The sequence below is a fragment of the Triticum aestivum genome, chromosome 6D (genome assembly GCF_018294505.1).
Source record: "Triticum aestivum cultivar Chinese Spring chromosome 6D, IWGSC CS RefSeq v2.1, whole genome shotgun sequence".
NCBI lineage: Eukaryota > Viridiplantae > Streptophyta > Magnoliopsida > Poales > Poaceae > Triticum > Triticum aestivum.
Genome location: NC_057811.1, coordinates 133,920,250 through 133,941,242, shown reverse-complemented (window position 1 = coordinate 133,941,242; position 20,993 = coordinate 133,920,250).

Here is a 20,993-nt window from a genome sequence, read left to right as displayed (position 1 = left end):
GAGTGATCGTTAAAGAGACCACCTAGAAATTCCCCAATACGTCCGTGCTTCGTGTCGCCTTGCTATATTTATCCTTTGAAAGGACCGCGGGTCAGGCCGTCAGAGGAGGCCTGCAGAAAAGAAACCTGAAAAAGGAAAAAGGAAAAGTGAAAGTATGTGTGTCCGGGGGCGGTCGAGCCGCATTGTGGATCACAAGCTAGTCATGCCTCCGTCTATGCCCATGGTATTTTGAGTGCATACACTACAAAAAAAAAGACACATCCGTGACATTTTGGGCCGAACAATTTTTTTCTGTCATACATATGACACTTCTATGACGATAATTGTGACAAAACCCGGTATCATCATAGATGTGGTGGGCTCCTACTTCTATGACAAAAAATCATGACAGAAAATGGGCTTTTCGTCCTGGGCGGGCCGGAGATGCAGCTGCATGACATTCTTTGGGCCGTCCATGACAGAAAAAAAACTGTGGTAGAAGCGAGGGGGACAAAAATTTCGGGGAGTTCCCGGTTACGGTGGGAGGTCGGGGGCCAAGCGATGCGCGTTTCTCTCGTACACGTACGCGCGTGTGTGCGAGGCGTTGGCTCTAACTGAACCCGAGCGAGGCGTTGGGCTCTAACTGAACCCGAGCGATTGCACTGCAGGCTACGCGTTACTGAACCCGAGCGATCGATCGATGGCTGTTAACTGAACCCGATCGAGCGATTCCTTCGCTACTGCTACTAACTGAAGCCGATCGATTGGATGAACAGTGAGCATTGCGGGGGGGGGGGGGTTGGATGAACAGTGAGCGGTGGCGTTGCCTCTGGATGAACAGGACCCCGTGGTGTGGAGGGCTGGATGAACAGTAGACGGTAGAGGGGTGCCCATGGAGGGGTGGTTGAACAGTACCCCGTGGTGTGGAGGGCTGGATGAACAGTAGACGATGGAGGGGTGCCCGTGGAGGGGTGGTTGAACAGTAGCCGGTGGAGTAGCGCGTTGTGGAGGCTGGATGAACAGGAGCCCGTGGAGGCTGGAGGAGGTCGACGGTAGCCCGTGGAGGCTGGAGGAGGTCGACGGTGGAGACGAACAGTATCTTGTGGAGTCCCGTTTTGCGGTACGCCACACCCCTCCCGATGAATAGGACCCCCGTTTCGACCATAGGAGGTCCGTTTCGTCCGTTTTGCGGTACGCCACACCCCTCCCGATCAACAGGACCCCCGTTTCGACCGTAGGAGGTCCGTTTCGTCCGTTTTGCGGTACGCCACACCCCTCCTGATCAACACGACCCCCGTTTCGACCGTAGGAGGTCCGTTTCCTCCGTTTTGCGGTATGCCACACCCCTCCCGATCAACAGGACCCCGTTCTGAACGTAGGAGGTCCGTTTCCTCCATTTTGCGGTACGCCAGGCCTTGTTTCCATCGCCTGTTCCATCCAACCCCTCCCGATGAACACGACCACGGATTCCGTTCCGACCCAGCCGGTTGGCTCCCACGCGTTCCGTTGCCTCCCGATGAACACGACGCATTCCGTTGCCTCCCCATGAACACGATGCATTCCGTTGCCTCCCCATGAACAAGACGACGATGTTGTTTCTCCGTTCCGACCCAGCCATGTACACGAGCCCTGGCTGTACGTATGCGCTAGTAGGCGTTCGAGACCCCGCCCGTATGTACGCATACGTGGCCGTATTTTCTTTCTTGCACCCTGGCCGCTGTACGTACGTGTACATGCTACGTGTGCACCTCTACTACGACACGTGCGCGCCTCTACATCCACCAGTATATATGTACGTACACGTTCGCGACCAGAATGACAACGCTACGCTTCGACCAGGTGGGTCCTGACTGTCAGGCACTTCCTTGCGTGCGAAGATGTAGCTGGTGGGTCCCAGCAGTCAGGGGGGAAATGCTTTTTTTCGTGAAATACGGTGGCCCGTCCGGTGGGTCCCCGCTGTCAGGTGCAGCAATAATTATTTTGCACTTAATAAGGAGGCACTTCCTTGCTGCGTCCGTGGACCCAGCTGTCAGCCTCTCCACGTACAGTCCACGTCCGATGGAAGCCGTTCCTTGACCACGTTGACCACGCCGCGTCGAGAGCACCAGGGCGGTGGACGATGGCAAGGCCTAGGAAGGGGACAACGCGGAGCCGGGAAGTACACGGTAGTGGATGCCCACGCGTAGAGGAGTACGAGGGTTCACTGGTTCGCTGCGGTGTGAGGTTGCCGTCGCAGTAGAATAACAGGGGGTGTGGGTGAGTAGAGGGATGGCCTGGCCAGCGGTGGGAGTAGTAGGGGGCGGTGAGGCCTCTGCCGCATCGCAACCGGCCATGGGAGGCAGGAGCACGAGGCACGACCAGCGCTGGTTTGGGCGGCTGGAGCAAGAAGACCAGAGGTTGAAGAAGCACTACAGCCGTTGGATGGACATCGTACGGTCACTGGAGCTAAAATCGTGCATATTGACTAAGTTGAAAAAGCCCTCCATCCCCGTCAACTTAGTAGGCCCACAAGTCAGCCTGCCACTATACTGGGTCCCAGCTAACAGGGGGAGTATTCATTTTTTTGTGCGTAATAAGGAGGCACTTCCTTGCGTGCGATGATATAGCTGGTGGGTCCGAGCTGTCAGCGGCGGTAATGTTTTTTTCACAAAATACAGAGGCCCTTTCGGTGGGTCCCTGATGTCAGGTGGAGGAATCATTATTTTGCGCGTAATAAGGAGGCATTTCCTTGCGTGCGGCCGTGGACCCAGCTGTCGGCCTCTCCACGTACAGTCCACTTCAGATGCATGTCGGTCGTTGACCACGTTGACCAGGCCGCGCCGAGAGCACCAGGGCGGTGGACGACGGCGAGGCCTAGGAAAGGAACGACATGGAGGCAGGGAAGACTCGGCAATTGTTTCCCACGCGGAGGGGAGTACGACTGTACGAGGGTTTACTAGTTCGTCTGCCGTCGCCGGAGAATAACAGCGGGTGTGGGTGAGTAGAGGGATGGCTAGGCCAGCGATGGGAGTACGGTGGGGCGGTGAGGCCTGTGCGGCAGCAGAGCCGGCCGCGGGGAGGAGGGAGCAGGCAGTCCCGTCGGCGCTTGTTCGAGCGGCTGGAGCAGGAAGAGCAGAGATTGAAGAAGCACGACGGCCGTTGGATGGCCATCCAACAGTCACTGCTTGTGCGTCAACCTTTTTTTAGGAAAGCCTCAAATCTGTGGAAAACAGCATACAGCCCATCTGCCATTATTTCTAATAATTTACAGCCCATTTGCTAATTATTAAGGTTTTTTTGGAGCCCATATTCTTTTTGTTTGCATTACAGCCCATATTGTGGCCACGGTTAAAAAATTATACGAAATTTTGCATATTTCGGTGTAGTCTGAACTGTTTTTAATCCCGAAATTTCGACTCACATTCAAACTGATTTTAAAAATAAATGTATATCAATATAAAATCCAACAAATTCTCCATGCATAAAAATTAATGTAATTTAAAATCTCGAAATGAAAAAAAAAAGATATTTGAAACTAATTGCCGGTTTGATGTGTTTTAAAAATGTACAGCCCATTTCTCATTACTGATGGGCCATTTTCTCGGCCAGCCGAATGAAAGCTCTCCTCGTCTTGAAAGATTTGCAGCCCAATAGGCCTGACAAAGTGACTTACTTGGCAAATCACAAAAAAAAACTGGGTTGTGGCCGTGGACCCAGCTGTCAACCTCTCCACGTACAGTACTCTTCCGATGGAATGTCGTTGACCACGCCGCGCCGAGAGCACCAAGGCGGTGGATGGCGGTGAGGCCTAGGAAGGGGACGACGCGGAGCCGGGGAAGACGCGGCAGTGGATGCCCACGCGGAGAGGAGTACGAGGGTTCACCGGTTCGGTTGCGGTGTGAGGCTGCCGTTGCCGCAGGGCCTGGCTAGCGGTGGGAGTAGTAGGGGGCGATGAGGCCTCAACGGTAGCATAGCCGGCCACTGGAGGCAGGAGCAGGCGGTCTCCCTGGCGCTGGTTTGGGCGGCTGGTGCAAGAAGAGCAGCGATTGAAGAAGCAGCAGGACCGTTCGATTCAAATCCAACGGTTACTGCTGCTAGAATCGTTTGTTGACTAAGTTGACAAGCCTTGCGTACGCGTCAACTTAGTAGGCCCACAGGTCAGCCTCCCAACCGGTGCGCCCCATATGTCAGTGGGAGGAATCATTTTTTTCACATAATAAGGAGGCGGTTGATTGCGTGCGGCCAGGCCAGCGGAGGGAGTAGGGTGGGCCGGGGAAGCCTGCGCGGCATCACAGCGGGCCACAAGAGGAGGGAGCAGGCAGTCCCGCCGGCGCTAGTTTAGGTGGCTGGAGCAGGAAGATCAGAGATTGAAGAAGCACGTCGGTCGTTGGATGGACATCCAATAGTCACTGCTGCTAGAATCATGTGTTCACTAACAAAGCCTTGCGTAAACAAGTCAGCCTCGAAATATGTGGCATGTACAGCCCATTTGCTATTATTTTTAAAAATTTTACTCATTTTCTAATTCATATGGAATTTATTGCAGCCCGTTTTCCATTTCTAGAATTGCTGGCCATTTTCTGGTCAGTACCAGGGTCAAAAAATAAACTAAATATGTGGGAAATTTAGAAAATTCGCAATTTTTTGCTTGGGAACGAAATATCCTTAATCCAAAAATTAATTGCCATACTAAAACAAATTTAAAAATAAATTAGTACTATGTCATGTTAAATCCAATGAAATACGTATAAGATATCAGTGAAGAACAAAAACAAAAAAAGAAACTTATATCCCATTTGCTATAAATTTTTTGGAATTTTCAACCCCTTTTGATATTACTTTTAATAGACATTGACCATACTCTTAAGCCAGGCCGGAATGCATCCCTCGTCGTCTTGAAAGATTACAACCTTGAGCAAATCAAACTTGGTATCATGTTGGCTACTGTAAGATTCCGAGTATTCTGGGCCGCGGTGCCATAGCAATGAAGTGTTAATCGAAGGAAGGGGGATCAATCGCCGGGTGTAGACCTCCACGAGCATCCAGCTGCCGCGACCGTCGACGAGCACCATCCAAGACGTGTTCATGCCGACCCAGTACATACCATTAATGTAGTTGAGGCTGATGGGGATCAGATCGTAGTCAAGGGGGTTGATGCTCGCCACCCTACGATTGTTATGCTGCGTGACACGCCGGTTCTGAAGATCAGGCGGCATCAGCAAGGAAGGAGCTGGCTTAAAAAGCTCCGACCCGAGGGCTTTCATAAACGGTACAGCCCCGACGAGCACGCGGCGAGCGGCATGATACTGAGATTGTCCACACGTGAAACAATGAGCTTGATTACCTCTGTGGGGAGCGAATTCCAGTCACTCTTTCGGCGGACGCTGCTCGGTTCTGCCATTGTTAGTGCTTGGGTTTCGGACGAGGGGGGGAGGCGCCTTAGCGGGGATGGAAGATTGGACGAGATTATGTGCGAACAAAGATGGAGAAGCGAATATGTGCTGCGGGAAGTGGACAGTGATGATGACTACAGCATGCTGCTTGACTTACGAGACACATACCAGCAGCGTAGGGTCATGTCGATGCCAGACAACTTGCTTGAGTGATCACAGTACTGGTACTCCCTACAGTGCTATGCCCTAACTTGCTTGAGTAGAGTAATAGAGTAGGACTCTGCTCTACTACTAGCACCGGAGGAGTAGTATGTTCTAATCTAAAATAGTTACAAACTTCAATGCCCGAGCGTGGAACGACTAAAAATCGTGCTCAAAGACCGTGTCTACGTGGTGTTTGGACATGGGCGACAACCTCAACGCCAACGGTGCTGCTCCCGTTGCACCGTATGTGTTTCTGTCCTTCCTGTTCGAAATCATGGTAGAATTCATGTTTCTACTCTGTATCCTACTACTATGCTAGTCCACATGATTAGTTTCATCTCTGTTATAGCCGTCATGATTTATTTTGTGCTTATTCGGATTAAATCTCGTAGTAACTTGCTCATATATTCAACTGGCGCAACGTCCCCTACAGCCACTCCCGTTTCATGGACGGCCTGGTCGATGCCTCCAAGGAGCCCTTTGTCCACTACTATGAGTGCCCGATGCCGTTTTGTGGCTCGCCAATGGACATGGTGCATCACCTCACGGATGCATGCAGCGGTCACTGCTAGCCCTTGGCGGAGAACATCAAGTACGAGACGTGCTACCCGTTCACCATGCCGGAGTCGCTAGAGGATCACCGCCGCCTGCTAGTCTCGGAGGAGGACGGCAGCGTCTTCCTCCTGATCGTGGGCACCGGCGAGGCCCGCGCAGGCCGCCACTCCGTCTCTGTAATGTGCGTCAGGGGCGACGCCGCTGACGCTGACACTGACACGAGGCCGATGTACGGGTGCGTGGTCAGTGTTACTACCCCTCCGGGTCGCGTGGGCGGCAACACCGGCCTCATCGAACGGACTTGGACTCTGGGGAGCTGGGACTATCCCACCAATGTGGACTTGGAAAACCCATGGCGTCCTTTACCCGCCGACGCAGTGCACGGGGACTCCAAGGAGGTTCACCTGGATATACGCATTATCAAGTTACATGTTGATCCTTAGTCTTCGCTCAATGTAATCCGCTGTCTAAGCATGTGGAGACTTCCATGCAGGATCTTGCTCTATTGGAGTATCGCGCATGAATAAAAGTGTATCCGTTTATGGTTTAGTCTAGAATCTTCCATGTATGAATTTTTACTACAGTACTGGTCAAAGACTTATGATGAACCATTTCTTACATCTCCTCTGCCCGCTTGCAAGTCATCCTGATTTAATCCCTCCGTCTAGGTGTATAAGGGCATGGTTAATATTACTTAATAGTATAGCCAACTTTTGACTATAAGAAAGTGCCATGTCATCTGTAGCCAACATGTATAACAATCGATACTCAAAAACTAATTCTTAAAGATCATTTCTTGCAAAGCACAATAAGTATTATTTCTTCACAAGTTTTGGATGCAGGTTGAACAGTTGAACACTTTTGTTTGCAAAAGATACCTTTTTATCTATCTCACCCGGATGTTTGTGAGCTCTAGAGATGAAATAATATCCGAACAAACCTATCGATACCCGTTACACATGAGATGACCCCCACATCCTTTGTCAAAATAAACAACTTCCCGGTCAATGCATTTCACTCTTCGGTGCAACGCATGGGCACCTTACTACTATAGATTAGTACGACCAAAAATTGAACTAACATTATATATAGTACGATAAATGCTGATGCATGTCACCTAAAATTATATCATTCAAAACTATGTTCAAATATAAATCCAACGATATAGTTTTTGTTGACATGCACTAAGATTTTGTCAGTGTAACATCCCAAAATTCTAAATTTTGGAATGTTATAATAAATAGATAGATTTGATTGATTGTTTGATTGATTGACTGAAAGTGAGTGAAATTCGAAACTTTTGAAAGTTAAATGAGAAGGAATAAAAGGACTTTCCCAAACTTTCATTTTGCTTTTATGATCTCCATGAATTCAAATTCTTTTCATCACAAAACCCTGGAGAGAAGATGACATGACTTCTTCCATTTATTTAAATGAAAAGGGTTGTTGAAAATATTTGAATTTCATTTGAAAATATTTCAAATTCAGAAACTTTAAGCAACTCAATGATTTTCATGAGAGAAGATAAAATGACTTCTTCAAAACATATGAATTATGAGTTGGAAGTTTAAAAGGATCAAATTTAAAATCCTTTTGAAATTATTTTTCAATTTTTAGTTATTTGATTTTTATTCAAATTATTTTTCTCCAAAAATAAAATATATGGAAATTAGGGTAAAATGATTCCCTACATCAGAAAATTGGAGAGAAATAAATTTGAATAAATTTTGGTATTTTTAAAATGATTTTGTTTTGGATTTTATTAGAGCAGTAGCACTCTTTGCTTTATTTGAATTATTGTGGATTTTATTTGATGCTATAAAATGTTCAAGTTGTAGAAAATCTTTTTCTAAAAATTTTGGTATATTATATGCCTATATAATATTTTTATTTATTTCGTTTTTATTATTTTTTCTTTGTCTGGAAAAATGTTAAAAAAACTCTTCGAACAGTGCCCGGCCGAAGCCCGGCACTGCTCTCTCTCTCTCCTCTCTCTCCCCGTCGCCGACTAGGCCAGCGCCCGAGCCAGGCCGCGGCCCAACAGCCCGCGCGCGCACCACCTTCCTCCTCCCGACCGGACTCCGCCGCCCGCACGGCATCGCCGCCGCCGTACGCCGCACGGATTCCCCTCGCCGCGGTGCCCCTTCCTCACGCAAGCCGCCGCCCCTCCTCTTTAAATATCGAGGCCCCGGGCCCCGGACCCCTCTTCTCCACCCGCCGCCGCCGCTGCTCGCCTCGCCGCGCCGATCCGCCGCCGCCCGAAGCCGCAACCGCCGCCGCCGCGCTACACTTCCCCGCCACCTGCGCCGCCGCGTAGCGCCGCCCCCGCCACCGTGCCGCCTACTGCCGTCGCCGGAGCTACCTCGCTCGCCGGAGTCTGCCGCCCCACCGGAAACCGCCGCCGTCGTCGAAACCGTCCAAACCGGTATAAAACCGCCGGTCCGATCCGGTTTTTTCTTTTAAGTTCGTTTTTTTAAACCCTAGACTAGATCTGTTTTTTTAGGTTTTATTAAACAGCGAACGTCCACTGTTTAGATCTTATAAACGAACGTTCGTTATATAGTTTTTTTCTTTTTCTTTTTAATTTCGGCCAGGGACCCATCCGTGAATACTTTATTTACAGATTAGTCCCTGATTTTCAAACGATCACTACTTTTTACTCGTTTATCCAAATCCGACGAAACCAACGCCCACTTCTTCGTTATGATCCCCTCTATCTAGTTAATCAACTTAAACATGTTTTCGAAAGTTTAAAATTTTGATTTCAAACAGTTTGTAATTTGAACTTCGTCTTATCGTAATTTGAGTTCGTAGCTCCGTTTGATTTGATTCTTTTTGCAAATTAAAGCTCTTGACCTAAACTTTCTGATAAGGCCAAATTCACATAATTTTGGTACTGTTAGAAATTGTTGCAAGAGTTATTTGCTTGGTTTTGATGTTTTCTGAATCGTCTTCTTCGATCTTTCCGATCTTTTGAATGATTGCTTATGTGTGGTCAAGGTTGGAAAAAGCGGTAGGCGTAAGAGAGGCAGTTGGTCTTCGCCTAGTGCCTAGGCGGTGCTTAAGCGCCCTAGGCGCGGCCTAGGCGGTAATATAGCTTCTACTATCAGGGTTATTGGGGTTATTATATGTGTATTGATGTTAATTTAGGGCAGATAAATAAGTTAACTACCAGCTACTACCATTTGAATGTGTCATGTTTGGCATTTTAGTGCAATATGGCATGATTTCTCGCTTGGGTAAACAATTTGTTGCTTACCCTGCCTAGACTTCCATTTATGCCCTAGGCGAGGCGTTTGACCATCGCCTAGCGCCTAGCCGTGCCTAAGTGCCTCCTAGGCACTGCCTTTTCCAACAGAGTGTGTGGTTACTATTGCTCGCTTACGATAGATTGATCAGAGTGTGACGAGTAGATCTATCAAGAGTTTTGAGTGCGAATCATCTTCATCAACAGTACAGGCAAGTTCACACTTTGATCATATCCCTTTCATACCAGTTTTTATGCATTAGTTTCACTCTCAAACATTGCATGAGTAGGATTGATAACATGTGGGTATTGGGAAGTAGTTGATGAGGTAGGAACCTATTGCCCTGCAATTCAAACCCCTGGGAGTTACTACGTTATGCTTATACTTCTATGCTTTGCTCGTAGACGTGGATTGGGTTTGAGTGTATCGATGACAAATGTGAGATTATTATTTAATGGTTAACTTAAGGTGGCTACTTTAATACACATCTGGGTGGAATGGTTGGGGCACCCTGGAGCACCGAGTGGTTTGCCCGGGCACCTGGAGAACCCAGTGCTTGCCCAAGGGGATCCCGGAGGACCCGTGTGATCACCCTATGGAATGCCACCGAGGCTCAAAGGGATCATAAGATTATTCATGCTAGAAACTTCCGTGTGCAGCCACAAGCTATTATGGGCTCTAGCATAGTTGAGTAGGTTACATGACCTCTTGAAGAGGTGGGCTAGCAGATGTAGGGGAAAGTAGGTGTAACTGTCCACCCGGAGCAAAGAGTTATTGTTTCTGAAAGACTGTGTCTCGGTCATCCGTTTCTCAAACACCATGTAGTGCGAGAAATCAAACGGAGGAGATCGAGTCTTGTGGGGAAAAGTGCGCAAACCTCTGCATAGTGTACAAACTAATCATGGTTAGCCGTGTCCCCTGTTATGGACATCTTGAGTATCTGGTTCTTGGATTATCATGTTGATCTCATCACGCTACTTAAATAATTTTTTGGGTTAATGATTATTATTTTGGGATTGAGTTGGAGGAACCTTCTCAATATTTTCAACAAACTTTGTAGTTAAATAAAACTTATTCCTTTGTTGTAGGGAAAAATTGGCTTTATGCAAAAATAAACTTAGAGCTTTCCACCAGCCAAATATGCATGTAGTGATAGCTATGATTCATTATTATCCTATGGTGTGAATTTGCCAGTACATTCGATGTACTGGCCCTTTGTGGCTGCAACGTCTCATGTTGCCGGATCTTACGACAAGTGATACGTTAGGGTTACGATTTCTACAGTCAACTTTGCCGTTGGTGTTGATGGGAATCCACAACCTTGTTGTTACTTCCGCTATTTGGATTGAGGTAATAGTATTTACGTTATTTATACATGTGATTTACCTCTGTTATAAATCCTCGAGTACTGTGTGTGTCAGCATACCGATCCAGGGATGACACTTAAGCACAGAGACTTGATCCATTCGGGTCGGGTCGCTACAAGATGGTATCAGAGCACATGTTGACTGTAGGACGTGACCCTAGAAACTGGCAAGCCCATAGGAAGGATTTTCTCTAAAACTTTCCTTTTCAAAAAGACCTTTTACCTCTCTTCTCTTCTGAGCTTATTCAAATATTTCCTTTTAGTGAGACCATATCCCATTCCTCTTTTGACCACTCGAAGATTCGACTGATGAGACCACTCCAAGAAGTACAATATATCGGACAACCACAACCACTACGGAATGAAGGAGATTCTACCGTGCATCTGAATAATGGAAACTACAACAGTTGAAGACTCCGAAGACTAGGAGAATTTGAAGGCTCTGAAGAATTCCCAGATTTGTATGACCTAGGAATGGCTACCCTTATGGAAGTTGGAAGACTATGAAAGCCGTCAATGCCCGAGATCAAGGTGTATCGGAGAAAGACTGGAACATGGAGCATTAGAAAACAAAGTTTTTTCAAGGAAAACCCTAAGGCAGGAAATATCAACTATGGAGAAATAGCTCATGTAAATGACAAGAGCAGAAACACGGCTATCCATGATGTTATCGCCCGCTTATGCTATTTTCACCGTGCCGAGTTAAGCATGCATATGCATGGAAGGATTGGATGGTAGAACGCTGATGGAGCACCTATCAGCAAGATGAAGTTTTAACCTTAGCCGTTGTATCACCAGGATCTGGAGTGTTACATCAAGAAGTTAAGATGGACCTACAAGAAGCAGTATTTTATAAGGAAGCGTTTCGTGAAGAACTCAGGACCTAGAAGTTGAAAGTAGCCAAGCTAGAGGAGCAAAACCTCGAGATACCTGAGATACGTCAGGAACTGAAGGACAGTAGGACTATGGTTCATGCCAAGGATGTTGAAATCCAGAAGTTTGGAACGCAATTATTAAAGGATGCCTCGAGAGACTTCGCGTCAACGGAGAGGATCTGGCAAAAGGACTTGTGAAAGACAAGCATGATCGGAAGAAGCCATCGGAGACATGAACAAGACCCGAAGAGTTTGGCGACGTTGAAGATTTATTGACCTTTAGAAGACCAAACCCCTGTTATATACCTACGTTAGATGCGACGTTTGTGAGCTGCCATTTGTTTGATGTTCTTCCGACAGCCACAAATAAAAATCTGTCTTTTCAAAACTATTGGTTGTGTTGTGTGTATCCCTCTCTATCTCTCTTATCCCACCCCAAACCCATGGACCCAACAGAGGATGAAAGTAGATAAACTCATGTTTCCTGGACTGATAAGTCAATTGGAGACAGACCGATGTATTCAGAACACGGAGGATCACATGAAGAATAACCCCATAGTCGGAAAGGACATGACCCAGCATGCTCTTTGGTGCTTTGAGAGAGGTGCTGCTACTTGGTGGAGGATGTACCAAACCATCAAAGGATGGCAAGGAGTAACCACTTGGAAAGAATTTAAGTTGACGTTGCCAAAGTCTCGGTTGTGTCCCAGGAGTTGAAGCCTTATGGGAAGGATATGAAGAGAACGTGTGCATGCAAGCTTTGTGGAGTGATAGGACACAACCATAAAGAAAACAAGGACGAATACCCTCATAAGCGGAGGATTACCAAAGGAGTTAGCCGAGGATCTCAGGGAACTTCGGTTGGAGATTTTTCCCAAAGGTTTTGTTGCAGCAATTGAAGTTCAGTATACATTGTTGGGAAAGATCCCTGAAGCTCAGAAGGATGACAAAGAGATTGCTGAGGTAAAAGAGAGGATGAGCAAAGGAAGGGCCAAATGTTTTCGTAAGGATGAGCACGACACGTTATGGTTCGAGGACCGTGTATATGTGCCCAATAATGCAAAGATCAGGAAGTAAATACTTCAGGAGGCTCATCACTCACCATACTCGATTCGCCCTGGAAACACCAAGACGTATTTGGATTTGAAGGATATTGCGGAGTATGTAGTCGTAGGTGATGTATGCTAGAGAGAGTAAAAGCAGAGCATCAGAAGCCAGCAGGATTACTACAGCCTATGCCGATACCCGAATGGAAGTGAGATAAGCTTGGCATGGATTTCCTTACCAGATTTCTCAGAACCCGATCAGGATATGATTCTATCTGGGTAGTAGATGAAGCGCTTGACCAAAGTGGCTCACGTTATCCCAGTGAAAACCACCTATACAAGTGCGAAGTTGGCCAAGATATATTTGACCAGGATCGTATGTCTGCATGGAGTTCCGAGGACCATCGTATCAGATAGAGGAAAACAGTTTACCTCAAAGTTTTGGAATCAGCTGCACCAGACTTTGGGTACTAGGCTAGAGTTCAGTACAGCCTTTCATACGCAGACAGATGGATAGACCGAGAGAGTCAATCAGATTCTGGAGGACATGTTGAGAGCGTGTGCGCTAGATTATGGATCTAGTAGGGATGATAATCTACCTTACGCGGAGATTCTCATACAACAACAGTTACCAAGCCAGTTTGAAGATGGCCTCTTTTGAAGCTTTGTATGGGAGAAGTGGCCAACAAGTTGGAGTCACCCGAACGACTGTCAGGAGTTCATGATGTGTTTCACGTTTTTCCAGTTGAAGAAGTGCCATGCAGAGATGGCCAATATTCCCCTGTAAGGACGCTTGACCCTGGAAAGGATAATGATGTTCCACGAAGTGGAGTATGGACTTCATAAGTATAAGTTTTTATCTCGGTATGTGGGATATCCCACGAGGATGAAGAGATGAATTACTATTGGATATAAAGGAGGTAGAATGTTGGTAATATGGAGCAATTGTAACTTCGTGATGAGTCTGAGTAATCACGTTTTAGTTTGGTACCAATAGAAGGAAGGGAGACAATACAATTGGATGGATTTGAAGTATACTAGGAAGCTGGATGTTGGAATAATGATCAGTTGCCCAGATGATGAGTTCAAGGTTTACAAGTGATGAGATGGGCCATAACCCACAGGCCCCAGGACCTGCCAAGAAGCAAGCACATTCTTGCTGAAGGAAAAACCCTGGAAGAAGTTACAACTTTATCGACAGACGATCTTATAGGAGTTACGCAAAACCTGAGGGTTAGGAAGGAACGATAGATGTTTATTTGGCTTGCAGAATCCATGGATTTATCTGAACTCAGTTCGTCGACAAGAGAAATTCTGCAATGCTTGTGAGGATGACCGAGTGTTAGAATGCGAGATTTGCTAAACCATATACAAGGTAATGATTTGGGTGCGGGATGGATTGATCACCATACCGACTTACTCTTATTGTTCGCCTTGCTATATGGGATGGTAAATCTGAGTGACTTACCTATAATAGAGAGACGACGATATCAAAACCTTGTTTGAACCTTAGAATGGTATAAGTATTTTCCCTTGTACAAGGCACCTGTTGCCAATCGTAGGATATACGGTGAGGATCAACCCATACCCATTTCCTGCAGGAGAAACCATAATTGGAAGACCACCATGAGATATCGATAGTTGTTTAGTATTGGGCCAGACCCGTCAGCTAAGAAGACCCAGTCTCGGAATAACCTTACAAGATGAAAGGACAGAAGAATTGAGGAAAAGGTTATGCCACTACCGGAAGAGCCCAGAGAAGGAATTCTTCCGGGAATTCGAGAAGACCGACCCTGTCAAGAATAAGGATGGAGTATATGAGTTTTGATGGAACCGTAACCATGTTTCTAAGGGTGGTAGCACCCGAGACCCCGGAGACGATCGATGGATTTTCAGAAGACCCCCGAACCTAACCTTTTTCTTGCTAGCCTCTCCGAATCTCGAGGACGAGATTCATTTTAAGGGTGGTAGGTTTGTAACATCCCAAAATTCTAAATTTTGGAATGTTATAATAAATAGATAGATTTGATTGATTGTTTGATTGATTGACTGAAAGTGAGTGAAATTCGAAACTTTTGAAAGTTAAATGAGAAGGAATAAAAGGACTTTCCCAAACTTTCATTTTGCTTTTATGATCTCCATGAATTCAAATTCTTTTCATCACAAAACCCTGGAGAGAAGATGACATGACTTCTTCTATTTATTTAAATGAAAAGGGTTGTTGAAAATATTTGAATTTCATTTGAAAATATTTCAAATTCAGAAACTTTAAGCAACTCAATGATTTTCATGAGAGAAGATAAAATGACTTCTTCAAAACATATGAAATATGAGTTGGAAGTTTAAAAGGATCAAATTTAAAATCCTTTTGAAATTATTTTTCAATTTTGAGTTATCTGATTTTTATTCAAATTATTGTTCTCCAAAAATAAAATATATGGAAATTTGGGTAAAATGATTCCCTACATCAGAAAATTGGAGAGAAATAAATTTGAATTAATTTTGGTATTTTTAAAATGATTTTTTTGGATTTTTTAGAGCAGTAGCACTCTTTGCTTTATTTGAATTATTGTGGATTTTATTTGATGCTATAAAAATGTTCAAGTTGTAGAAAATCTTTTTTCTGAAAATTTCGGTATATTATATGCCTATATAATATTTTTATTTATTTCGTTTTCTATTATTTTTTCTTTGCCTGGAAAAATATTTTAAAAAAACTCTTCGAATAGTGCCAGGCCGAAGCCCAACACTGCTCTCTCTCTCCTCTCTCTCCCCGTCGCCGACTGGGCCAGCGCCCGAGCCAGGCCGCGGCCCAACAGCCCGCGCCCGCACCGCCTTCCTCCTCCCGACCGGACTCCGCCGCCCGCACGGCATCGCCGCCGCCATACGCCGCACGGATTCCCCTCGCTGCTGTGCCCCTTCCTCACGCAAGCCGCCGCCCCTCCTCTTTAAATACCGAGGCCCCGGGCCCCGGACCCCTCTTCTCCACCGATCCGCCGCCGCCCGAAGCCGCAACCGCCGCCGCCGCGCTGCACTTCCCCGCCGCCTGCGCCGCCACCGCTGCTCGCCTGCGCCGCGTAGCGCCGCCCCCACCACCGCGCCGCCTACTGCCGTCGCCGGAGCTGCCTCGCTCGCCAGAGTCACCCGCCCCGCCGGAAACCACCACCGTCGTCGAAACCATCCAAACCGGTATAAAACCGCCGGTCCGATCCGGTTTTTTCTTTTAAGTTCGTTTTTTTTAAACCCTAGACTAGATCTGTTTTTTTAGGTTTTATTAAACAGCGAACGTCTACTGTTTAGATCTTATAAACAAACGTTCGTTATATAGTCTTTTTCTTTTTCTTTTTAATTTCGGCCAGGGACCCATCCGTGAATACTTTGTTTATAGATTAGTCCCTGATTTTCAAACGATCACTACTTTATACTCGTTTATCCAAATCCGACGAAACCAACGCCCACTTCTTCATTATGATCCCCTCTATCCAGTTAATCAACTTAAATATGTTTTTGAAAGTTTAAAATTTGATTTCAAACAGATTTGAATTTGAACTTCGTCTTATCATAATTTGAGTTTCGTAGCTCCGTTTGATTTCATTCTTTTTGCAAATTAAAGCTCTTGACCTAAACTTTCTGATGAGGCCAAATTCACATAATTTTGGTACTGTTAGAAATTGTTGCAAGAGTTATTTGCTTGGTTTTGATGTTTTCCGAATCGTCTTCTTCGATCTTTCTGATCTTTTGAATGATTGCTTATGTGTGGTTACTATTGCTCGCTTATGATAGATTGACCGGAGTGTGACGAGTAGATCTATCAAGAGTTTTGAGTGCGAATCATCTTCATCAACAGTACAGGAAAGTTCACACTTTGATCATATCCCTTTCATACCAGTTTTTATGCATTAGTTTCACTCTCAAACATTGCATGAGTAGGATTGATAACATGTGGGTATTGGGAAGTAGTTGATGAGGTAGGAACCTATTGCCCTGCAATTCAAACCCCTGGGAGTTACTACGTTATGCTTATACTTCTATGCTATGCTCGTAGACGTGGATTGGGTTTGAGTGTATCGATGACAAATGTGAGATTATTATTTAATGGTTAACTTAAGGTGGCTACTTTAATACACATCTGGGTGGAATGGTTGGGGCACCCTGGAGCACCGAGTGGTTTGCCCGGGCACCTGGAGAACCCAGTGCTTGCCCAAGGGGATCCCTGAGGACCCGTGTGATCACCCTATGGAATGCCACCGAGGCTCAAAGGGATCATAAGATTATTCATGCTAGAAACTTCCGTGTGCAGCCACAAGCTATTGTGGGCTCTAGCATAGTTGAGTAGGTTACATGACCTCTTGAAGAGGTGGGCTAGCAGATGTAGGGGAAAGTAGGTGTAACTGTCCACCCGGAGCAAAGAGTTATTGTTTCTGAAAGACTGTGTCTCGGTCATCCGTTTCTCAAACACCATGTAGTGCGAGAAATCAAACGGAGGAGATCGAGTCTTGTGGGGAAAAGTGCGCAAACCTCTGCATAGTGTACAAACTAATCATGGTTAGCCGTGTCCCCTGTTATGGACATCTTGAGTATCTGGTTCTTGGATTATCATGTTGATCTCATCACGCTACTTAAATAATTTTTTGGGTTAATGATTATTATTTTGGGATTGAGTTGGAGGAACCTTCTCAATATTTTCAACAAACTTTGTAGTTAAATAAAACTTATTCCTTTGTTGTAGGGAAAAATTGGCTTTATGCAAAAATAAACTTAGAGCTTTCCACCAGCCAAATATGCATGTAGTGATAGCTATGATTCATTATTATCCTATGGTGTGAATTTGCCAGTACATTCGATGTACTGGCCCTTTGTGGCTGCAACGTCTCATGTTGCCGGATCTTACGACGAGTAAGTGATACGTTAGGGTTACGATTTCTACACACAACTTTGTCGTTGGTGTTGATGGGAATCCACAACCTTGTTGTTACTTCCGCTATTTGGATTGAGGTAATAGTATTTACGTTATTTATACATGTGATTTACCTCTGTTATAAATCCTCGAGTACTGTGTGTGTCAGCATACCGATCCAGGGATGACACTTAAGCACAGAGACTTGATCCATTCGGGTCGGGTCGCTAAAGTCAGTTAAACCTTTAGTCAAATTCAATGGGGGACTAATAAACCACGACCGATGTAGTACAAGTGTAGAGGGCGGCGCTGCACGGGAGTCTCACCTCTCACCCCGCTCGTGGCGCGGCAGTAAAGCCGTCATATCACAAAACCCAACCACTCCTAGTAATAAGTGGCCTGGTAAAATAAACGGACAAGCAACCATCACATCCCTCCGTCTTTTTTGCATTTCATCTCTCTGCATTTACTTTCTCCGGTTCATCTTGCACACTCGATCCCTAGCTACTACTCCTAGGGCCAGTTCTTTTGGCGGCTTCCCCAGCTTTTCCCACAAGACTAGTCATAGTGGAGAGTAACAATAAGGCGCCTCACTCATTTATTTGGGCTTCTAAACTACTACTCCGTCCTGGTTTATTCCTCACCATTGTAATTTGTGCTAAATTTTGACCAAAGATTTAACTGGTTTATTCCTCACCATTGTAATCCCTCCGTCTAGGTGTGTAAGTCATCTTACGAAAACCAAATAATCCCAAAACACTTAGGCGCGGTGCATTAACTTCTACTCCGTACCTCGTTTCTTGTTTCTTGACATATCAACCAATAAGAGATAAAGAGTGTGCATGCTTTTAATGACTTGAGATATCAAACACGACATGCAGTGGTTAGTTCATTGCATGCAATACTATTAATTAGCAAATAAACATTAACATTTCTCGTTTTCTCCTCCTCCTTGGTCACGGTGCATAGCCTAAGATGACTTACTCACCTAGACGGATGGAGTAGTGCATGTGACATGCACTAACATTTCATTAGTTAAATTTATGATCAAAATTTGACACAGATTACAATGGGGACCAATAAACCAGGACGGAGGTAGTAGTTATGGGATTACTCCTACTAGTAGTAGTACTCAAGTTGGAATTCCAATTGCACGACACAACTTGTTAGGCAAAAAATTCGATACAGGGTGTAGGAAGCGGTTTGGGAATTTGCATGCCTTTCCAACCAGTGAGATACTCCGTACAAAGTACGACAGAGAAATAACCACAGAGAAGGAAGCTAAAAGTAAACAATCAAACGAGCATTTTTGCATTTGTTTTGCATTGAATCGTTTCACAAGCTTGACTAGTGCTGTTTTTCTACTTTTACAAAAACCGCATCGTAATGTTAAAACGTGCATTTGCACGTACATAAGTAATAGTAGTACTCCCTCCGTCTAGGTGTATAAGTCTTCCCTCCTTCTTGGTCACGGTGCACAACCAAAGATGACTTATTGACCTGGACGGAGGGAGTAGCACAGTCTGCAAGCATATATCGAGAGAGACGTGTAGTGCGATAGTATATAGTAAAGTTTGTGCTATATGCACGTACTTGCAAAATGCGTACGAATACACAAGGTTTCCAAACTTTCCCTTTTACATACTTAATTAAGGACGCTAAAAATTCCTGAACGTTCGGGATTTATCATTTGCGTCCCAAAACTAATGAGATCGCCTTACGAAACAAAAATTATACTCCTCCTAAAAGCCACGGCGCTCGCAGGAGCGCTTGCGGCGCGCCACGAGTGCCCTGGTGCGCGGCCGTTTCCCAGCGCGCCGACACAACGCCTCTTCCTCAGCCTCGCAACTCGCGAGGTGCTGATTGGCGGCTTGCCGGCGGGCGAGCGCGATCTCACCGGTGTGGTGATCCGGCGCCAACAGGTACTCCTCCTCGCTGGAAGCGTGCACCCGGTCCACGTACCGCCAAGCGTAGATGAGGCGCTTGGGCCCGACTGCACTCAGGGCGTCGGCACGGGCGTCCTCCGCCACCCTCACGGCCCTCGCACGAGCCTTCTGCCAAAGAGCCAATTGCCTGACTCTCTCGGACGCGACATAGGCCTCCCAGGCAGCTTGTTCCGCGGTGCGCTTCTCTTCCTCGGCCTTCTTCTCCGCCTCTATTTTGGCGCGCTCTGCTGGAGGCAAAGCCTCCCACAAGGCGACATCCATTTCTTTCCAAAGCTCCTCAAGGCTGGGGGGCTCGGCGGGCGGCGCGGCGTTCTCCTCGTAGCGGGGAGCCGACGCGTCCTCCGGCGCGCGTGCTGGCGAGATTGGGAACGCCGACGCGTCCACCTCGACGCGTCGCGGCGAGGAGCGGAACGCCGACGCGTCCTCCTCGACTAGTGGCGGCGAGGAACGGAACGGCGACGCGTCGCGTCGCGGCGAGGAGCGGAACGCCGACGCGTCCTCCTCGACTAGTGGCGGCGAGGAACGGAACGGCGACGCGTCGCGTAGCGGCGAGGAGCGGAACACCGACGCGTCCTCCTCGACTAGTGGCGGCGAGGAACGGAACGGCGACGCGTGACCGTCCGCGCGGTGCAGCGAGGGGCTCCTAGGGCTTGGGAGGGGCGATGCCATGGTGGTCGACGTGAGAGGGAGGGGGAGGAGATAGCGATGAACGTGAACGTGAGGGGGAGGAGATAGCGATGTCGTGGGAGGCGCAGTATTTATAGCGAGCAATGGCACACCTACGTAAGATATGGACTGAGCTGCACTGACTTAACTGCAGGTCCAGTTGCGTCACTGACATGTGGGCCAGACCCCTGTTGGGCCCATATGTCAGTGACCCAATGCACCTGCAGTTAAGTAACAGCTACGTGGGCATATTTGTTGGAGTAAATTACGGGGGAGCGAAGGGGTGGAAATATTGCTGGTCACAACGGATTGGACGAGCGTGGGGGGAGGAGAGTCATGCATGCAGATTTTTTCACACGGGGTGGAGTGGTGGGACCGCCGGAGGGAGAAGGAGAGTTTGGCAGGCATATTGTTTCCACACATGGAGAGGAAAAGATTTGGAGACGAACGGGCTTCCTGCAGGTATGGGGAACGGTGCATAATAAGTCATCTTGCATGCCGGGCTAGGTATAGTCTCAAGTCATTAAAAACATACACGCCCCACACATGTTCATATTTCAAGGTGCACTAAATTATTGCATGCGATGATTAAGGCTGGCCATAATGGTGGTATCTTAGCTGGTATCATGCACACGGGAATAGCAAACATGCTGATGTGGCAAAGAATTAAAGAAGAGAGGGGGGTTAGAGTAACTAGTGTTCATGCATGCATTGGTAAACACATTTTTTTGTGAAGAACGACAGCACTAGTTGAGTACTTTTGCAGACTTCAAAAACTATTCCACCGCCTCTACTATCTTGCTAAGAGTAGGTGAAATTTTTGAATCGAGCCCTTTAAA